The sequence below is a fragment of the Panthera uncia genome, assembly GCF_023721935.1.
Source record: "Panthera uncia isolate 11264 chromosome B2 unlocalized genomic scaffold, Puncia_PCG_1.0 HiC_scaffold_24, whole genome shotgun sequence".
NCBI lineage: Eukaryota > Metazoa > Chordata > Mammalia > Carnivora > Felidae > Panthera > Panthera uncia.
In genome coordinates, this window is record NW_026057580.1 from 107,171,445 (window position 1) to 107,180,121 (window position 8,677).

Genomic DNA, 8,677 nt, shown 5'->3' on the forward strand with positions numbered 1-8,677 from the left:
CAGGTCCTTTGAGGGATGAGCACATTGGGAAATTCTAATCAATCAGAGTGTTAACTTCCCATTGACATCTCTTTTCCATGGAACTCCTATGTGAGGAGTACAATGAGAGCCTCTTCTGTTTTGCTTGAGTAGATCTGGCCTTCCTCTATCAGACTACCAAGTGAAATCCTCTATTTGTAATCTATAGTATCTCACAGAGACCCAGGATTTTAGGGGGAAAAAAATCCATAAAACTACAAAGCTCAAAACCAGAAGGCAAACCTCCCCAAATATAGACCAACATGCAGTAGATGGTTTTTTTTTTCCATCTCTATATGTTGCTAGCTTTTAACTGAATGGGTTGATTGAAATTTCCCAGTGTTACTGCCCACCCAACTCCCCGGAGCAGCACTTGATGAGAAAATACAATGCCCCTCTCTACTTGGAGAAGGGTGCCGCTTGCTGTAGAGAGCTGTGGCTGGCCCCAACCTGCTCCAGAGTCATGGCTGTGCCTCTCTCTCCAGCTCCACATTCAGTGCCCGCACACTGGGAGCCTGAAATCCACTACGGTGAGAGTATTTACACCATAGAAATAGGCATATGCTACAAATTTGGGCTTGATTTTCCTCTAGACAGCTGGACGCTGAGCACTGACAGACAGCCTGGTTCTAAGCCTCCTTTGTGAAACTGATGCCATGCAAAGTGTGCTGGCCACAATGAGGCTGTCTAGACAGCTGCAACCAAGTGATGTGTAAAGAACCAAGCAAGGGCCACTTAGCATTCAGGAACTGCCACCTAGAATTGGAATATCAAAGCTGCTTACTGAAGAAAAAGCACCACAGTGAGGGATGGGTTATTTCTTTCCCTTCTATATATGTGTATATGTGGGATTTCTTTTCAAACTAAGGCTTGTCTTTTATAGTTGTTCCTATTTGATTTTATGTCTTGAATTTAAATCATTTTTCAAGATACTTTCAATATTTTATTTGGAACATGATTCTACTAGGCAACCTGTTATTCTACCTGGGTGAAAGCATTTGCAACTATAAAACCCAAAATGAACATAAAATATTATTAGTATTTTCATGTGAATCTGACAAATAATTCCATTGATACTCACATCTGGATCATTGATACAGTGTTGAAAAGGGCAGTCGGGTTTCCCGGGTGCAAGGACTTGAAGGCGGATGGCGTAAGAGGAAGCCAGAGAGCAAAGGAGCAGGCAGAGTGAGAGGAGGGAGAGGAGCATCATGAAAAGGGTTTACAAGCTACTTATCAGTGGGGACACAGGCCTGCTGAAGACGAACTCTGTGAAAGGTACAGAATCATCCCTCTGAAGGAGGCCACCCAGAGCATTCATGCAGACTGCCTTCCTCCAGTGGTTGGAGCTTGCTCCTGGGGATTATAACTCCCTGGCATTTCCAGGCTGTGGGGCAACTTTCCAAACAACTTCTGAGAAAGCCTGTTGCAGCACAGCAGGAGACTGTCCTCACATGAAGCGAACCAGCAGTGACACACACAGAAATTGTGCACAGCTTCAGGCCGAGGTGGACCGAGGGAATGTGACACAGGGCACTACGGGCACCCGCTACAGACAGGGATTGAGGGGCACGCTCTGAGAATTGTTCATTAATTCCATAACTCTTTACTGAATTATTTAGCAACTGATTAGATCACCACATATTTACTCAGCACCTACTATTTTCCAGGCACTGTTTTAAGGCCTGGGGATGCAACAGTAAATGAAACAAAGTCCTTGCCCTCAATAAACTTATAATGCAGGAGAGGAAGACAGACTATTTTTATAAGTAATAGTATAATGCCAGTCAGTGATTTGTGCTAGGAAAAAAAAATTTTAAGTTTATTTATTTCTTATTTATTTTTGAGAAAGATAGTGAGGGCAGGAGAGGGGCAAAGAGAAAGGGAGAATCTCAAGCAGGCTCCACGCTGTCAGTGCAGAGAGCCTGACGGGGGGCCTGAACTCATAAAACTGTGAGATCATGACCTGAGCTGAAATCAAGAGTCAGACGCTCAACTGACTGAGCCACCCAGGTGCCCCCTCAAAATTTTTTATTTAAATAAAAAAAAGCAAAGGACTGGGAGGTGATGGACCCAGGGTAGGAGCAGGGAGTGTTATTTAGAAAGGGTGGTAAGGGAGGGCTCTCGGATGAGGGACCATTTGACCGAATCTTGCATGAAGTGACACAGGGGCATGCAGGCATTCTGGGGAATGGCTTTTCAGGCAGAGGGAACAGTCGGCACAAAGGTCTGGAATCAGGAACAACCCTGATGTTTAAAGGACCGCCGACGGGTGCTGCGTTAAGCAAGGCATCCAGGGCAAAATGAGAGAGATGCTCCCTGCTGTGTCAAGCTAAGTGTCGACTGGGAGAGACTACCATTAACTTAAAAAACAATCACACAGATGAACACAAACGTATACATCCACATAATTGGATTTGTGCTTTCAAATGATTGCCCCGGCTACTGTAAGAAAGACTGGCAGGGTCCCTCTCCCATGTGACACTGTCTATTGTGCTATGCTTTACTTCTCACCATTAATAATCTCAACATAGCTCTGGATGCTTAGGGTGCTTCATGACAATCTGCTTCACAACATGCTTCTTAGAAACATTTCAATTTGTAAAAATTGGAACCACCTGTACCCTATCCTCCACCTCTGCATGGAAAAGCTAACGAGAACCTAACTAACCCAAAGCTCACAGATAGTACTGACTTCCAACATCATGCCAACGACTAACCCAAGATTCAAGACCCAGGGGGGTTTGGTGGAAAGAACACAGACATGGATTTAAATTCACCCACGTTCCAATTCCAGCTCTAATGCTTACTAACTGTGTGGCTTTAAACAAGCTATTATTTCCTCACATATGAAAGGAGAATAATAATGCCTACTCTGGAGCAATCTGGGGATTAAATCAGATCACATACACAAAGCACTTGATTCATAACAGAGTCTGGAAAATGGATTACTATTATTATATTGATCATATGCTGGAAACCCTGTGATTTGTATGTTTTTGTCTAAGCTACAAAAAGTATTAAAACAGTACACGTGGAATTGAAGCTCAGTAAACAAACTGAAAGGAACCTGTCAATAGATCTGATAAACCAGTTTAGGCCAATTAGTACAAAGACCAGTATTTAGTATTTGTAAGTAACTGTTGGGGTAATGAGAAGGAGATTCGGTAGAAAGTAAAAGTCAACAGCATGTGGATGATTTCCTGGAAAAGTGTCTTTCCAGATCTCCTTTAAAGAGAGGTCAGACTGACAATGAAACAGATGCAGAAGCCTGAAGCCTAGGAATAAAGGTTCTACAAGGTCCGATCCCCAAATGGGAAATGCATTTTGATGATCCAGCAAGAAATTCTCGTTAGTGCAGGAACACATGCCTGCCATCTGTCAGGGAGGCTGTAATCGCATCACTGACTCCCACACAGCAAGCAGAACCATAATCATGCTTTACTAGGCTGCAGAGTACACAGGAGCAAGCATGCCCTCTTAGCCCCAGGACAGGCACCACCCTGCAAGGTAAGTAACTCACAGCTGCGCCTGGGTCTACTTGAGGATGGGCAGTTTGAGACAGCTACACAGGGACCTCCCCGAACCCGCAGGAAGTCAGCCCCAGGCAGAGGCTCCCATACTAATGAAGGGAAGCTGGGTACTGTGTGCAACTACATCACTGTATCTTGGGCACCAAACTTAATCACATTAGACTCACGCACCATAACAGCAATGCATATGCGTACATAGTACTGTGTGGCTTTCAAATCATTCTGATATACACATTTTCATTACAATCCTTATATCAACCCCCAGGAAGGTTATTATTGCCCTTGTTTTAGAGTTGGGGTCACTGATCCACAGAAAAACATTAACTGGTTCAACCCAGGACCCACATGAAATAGATCCCAAGTCAGGGATTTTATCCTGGAGCACCTGACACCAAGGTTTATCTTTGTGGCTGCACATTCCATAGTTTTAGATCTCTCACTTCTCAGTGTGATCCCACACTGGTATTACAGCTGACTGGGGGCAGTGGAAAACGTGTTTTACCCATGACTCTGGCTGAGGCCCCATCAGAGAGCGAGTAGCCCAGAGAATCAGTCCAAACAAGCCAAGTGGTCATCGATCCAGAACTCAAGTTGCCAGATCTAAGGAAGTGTGTTCTGTAAGTGAGATCTCAGCCAACCCAGTAATTTCTCGAAAGCTAAGGTGATCCTGGCAAATGACTTCAGTGAGAGAGAAGGCCTCTTCCTCTCTCTCAGTAAAGCATAAGGTGTGGGTTGAGCAGTATAATTTGGAGATCTCTTTGAACCTATTAATAGAATTGAAGCAAATCATCCAAACTTTGCCTGAGGGTCTGGTCTTCAACTTTCATGTACGAAGTCTTAACCAAAACTTTCGTTGGAGGCTTTGGCTCCCATTTTGTAAACTCCACTATTCTTGTAACTTGTTGTACTAGTTAACGGAAATGTGTGATGCAGAAACGGTCGTTACAATTTGAGAGAAATATGAAGCATTTCCTTTGGTAGCCACCGTCTTTCCGTCATGAACCTTAATAAACATGTAAGCTCCTGGAGGGCAGGCATTCTCATCGGTTTGGATCGCTAATACAGTCCCAATGCCTGGCACGTATTGGAAGTTCAATAACTATTTGTTGAATGAATTAATGAATGAATGGCAATGATGTGGGGGGGGGCATTTTGCACTGCATTTTAGAGAAAGAGTCATTTCTTTGGAAGGAGAACTAAAAACAGATTCTCTCATTGTAAAGTACCATGATAATCTTGGTAAAACAACATTAAGTATCTTCCCCTCTCCCTGATAACAGGAGCTACAGCTAAGATATAACTTATTAATTGCTTTTCTAATAGCATGTAGGTTTCAAAATTACTACAAGGTTATGCATACAACAGATAAAATATGTGAAGTGTGAAAAGTACTAATTATGTACGCAATGGTTTCCAATAAGGGTCAAGATGCCACACCACAGGTCAACACAAGGGATTGTGATCTCATATCCTATGTGACTTTTTTGTAAAGGGAAAACCTGTTTATATTATCTGAGCCCAGAACCCAGACAACACTGTGTACAGAACAGTAATGCAAAAGACAGGAGGAAGAAAATGGAGACACTCCATCATAAGGTACTTACATTCTATGTGCAATAGAATGCATTTTACAGGTAAACACAAATGTTACCTGCATTTTACAGGTAAACACAAAGTATTTTTCTCCATTTTAATATATATGGGATTCTCTAGGAATACAAGTATCATGTAACTTGAGGGAAGACTGAGGCTTGTGTTTGGAAATATACCAAAAGTAAATGACCACTGAAGAAAATCACCATCAAAAAATGCTTCTAGCATTGGAGGCATCAGTAAGAGACCACCTATATCAGTTTGCTTTTGTAACTGCTGTATTCGCAGTGATGCTAAATTAACACGCAAATGTACTTATTTAGACTTTCATTTCCATTCATGAAGAATTACTGGCTACAGTAATTATCCTCCTACTATGCACAAAGTGAAAACCAAACAAACTATATGAAACAACTGTTTTCAGACTTGGACAACTGGCAGTACTAGTCAGACTGTGATCCCTGAAAGGAGAGATCAAATAAGGTTAGGGCTCTAGATGCCGAGCTTACTGCCTGGAGGGTGTTTCCAAGCCACAGCCTGGAGCCAAGGTGTCTTAATGGGATAAGATCAGGGTTAAGGAGGCCAGGGTAGCTAGAGTTTGTGAGGCAGAGGAAGGGCAAGGAGGAAGCAGCACAGAGAGAAAGAGAGAGAGATTCCAAGATCTGTGAAAGAGTTCTCTTGAAACTCTTGACTAAATACTGATGATAAATAAGATTACTTACATGGAAAAAAGACATTAGATGGGATTGACAGCAGACAGACAATGCAGAAACAAAGATATGTAAACTTGAAGCAACAGTATCTTTCTAAAATGAAGCACAAAAAAAAGAAAAACTGGAAAAAATACAGAGTATCAGTGACCTATGGAACAACATCAAGTGGTCTAAAGATAATAACGATAGTACCAGATAGAATGAGTGGGAGAAATAGAGAAAATCTGTAAAGAAATAGTGGCTGGAATTGTCAAAATTTGGTGAAATCTATAAACTCTCAAATTTAGGATTCTCCAGGATTTCAAAGTAGAATAAACATAAAGAAACCAAACTAGGAGACATCATAAAATCAGTGATAAACAGAAAATATTAAAAACTCTGGAGGACAAATGGTAGGACACTTTACATACAGAGGAACAAAGACAAAAATTATAGCAGACTTCTTATCAGAAACTTTGCAGGTCAGAATGGAGTAACACCTTAAGTACTGAAGATAAAACTTTCTATCAAGAATTTTATACCCAGAGAAAATAGCCATCAAAAACGAGAGCAAAGTAAGTCTTATTCGGGCATACCGAAGCTGAAAGGATTCATCACCAGAAGAATGTACTACAAGCAACATGAAAGGAAGTCTTTAAGACATAAGGAAAATAATATCAAATGAAAATCTGGGTCTACACAAAGGAATGAAGAGTATGGAAACCTCTTTTCAATGCCTGGTAACATATTAAAAAAAGTTTCCTTTTCCTCATTTCAAATCTTCTTAAAATATAAATGACTAGGGAGCCTGAGTGGCTCAGTAGGTTAAGCATCTGACTCTTGATTTTGGCTCAGGTCACGATCTCACAGTTTGTGAGTTCAAGCCCTGCATTAGGGTCTGTGCTGATGGCACAGAGCTTACTTGGGATTCTTTATCTCTCCTCTCTCTGCCCCTACCCCACTGTGCTCTCTCTCTCAAAATAAAAAAAGATAAACTTTAAATAAATAAATAAATAAATAAATAAGAATGACTATTTTAAACCACAATAACAATATGTATCATGGGGCATATATAACAAAAATAGCACAGTGTATGACAACACTGTGTACAGAACAGTAATGCAAAAGACAGGAGGAAGAAAATGGAGACACTCCATCATAAGGTACTTACATTCTATGTGCAATAGTATAATGTTATTTGAAGGTAGACTGTAAACCTTGGTGCAACCACTAAAAAAATAAAACGTATCAAAAAATTAAGAAATAAGATACAACGTATCACTGATCAGCCAACAGTGAGGAAAAAATAAAATCATAAAAAACAATAACTGATTAAACCATAAGAGACTCTTAAAAACTGAGAATAAACTGAAGGTTGATGGTGGGTGGGAGGGAGGGGAAAGTGGGTGATGGGCATTGAGAGGACACCTGTTGGGATGAGCACTGGGTGTTGTATGGAAACCAATTTGACAATAAATTTCATATTAAAAAAAAAAACAAAAAATAATATGGACTCAGAAAAAAATCCAAAAGAAAGCAGGAAGCAAGAAAAAAGGGGAACAAAAATCAAACAGGACAAATAGAAAATAAATAACAAGGTGGTAGATTTAATCCCAACCATATCAATATTTACATTAAATGCAAATAGCCTAAACATTCCAATTAAAAGACAGAGATTGTCAGGTTAAAAAAAAAAAAAAACAACACAAGACTGAACTACAGAGCTGTTTATGACAAAAGCACTTTAAATATAAGGAAACAAAAAAATAGAAAGGGAAGGAAAACTTCCAGACTCATTCTATGAAGCCAGTATTACTTTGATTCCTAAACCAGAGACCCAGTAAAAAAAGAGAACTACAGGCCAATATCCCTGAGGAATATGGATGCAAAAATTCTCAATAAGATACTAGCAAATCGAATTCAACAGCTTATAAAAAGAATTATTCACCATGATCAAGTGGGATTCATTCCTGGGATGCAGGGCTGGTTCAACATTCGCAAATCAATCAACGTGATACATCACATTAATAAAAGAAAAGATAAGAACCATATGATCCTGTCAATCGATGCAGAAAAAGCATTTGACAAAATTCAGCATCCTTTCTTAATAAAAACCCTCGAGAAAGTCGGGATACAAGGAACATACTTAAACATCATAAAAGCCATTTATGAAAAGCCCACAGCTAATATCATCCTCAATGGGGAAAAACTGAGAGCTTTCCCCTGAGATCAGGAACATGACAAGGATGTCCACTCTCACCGCTGTTGTTTAACATAGTGTTGGAAGTTCTAGCATCAATCAGACAACAAAAGGAAATCAAAGGCATCCAAATCGGCAAAGATGAAGTCAAGCTTTCACTTTTTGCAGATGACATGATATTATACATGGAAAATCCGATAAACTCCACCAAAAGTCTGCTAGAACTGATACATGAATTCAGCAAAGTTGCAGGATACAAAATCAATGTACAGAAATCAGTTGCATTCTTATACACTAACAATGAAGCAACAGAAAGACAAAGAAACTGATCCCATTCACAATTGCATCAAGAAGCATAAAATACCTAGGAATAAATCTAACCAAAGATGTACAAGATCTGTATGCTGAAAACTATGGAAGTTATGAAGGAAATTGAAAAAGATATAAAGAAATGGAAAAACATTCCATGCTCATGGGTTGGAAGAATAAATATTGTTAAAATGTCAATACTACCCAAAGCTATCTACACATTCAATGCAATCCCAATCAAAATTGCACCAGCATTCTTCTCGAAGCTAGAGCAAGCAATCCTAAAATTCATATGGAACCACAAAAGGCCCCGAATAGCCAAAGTAATTTTG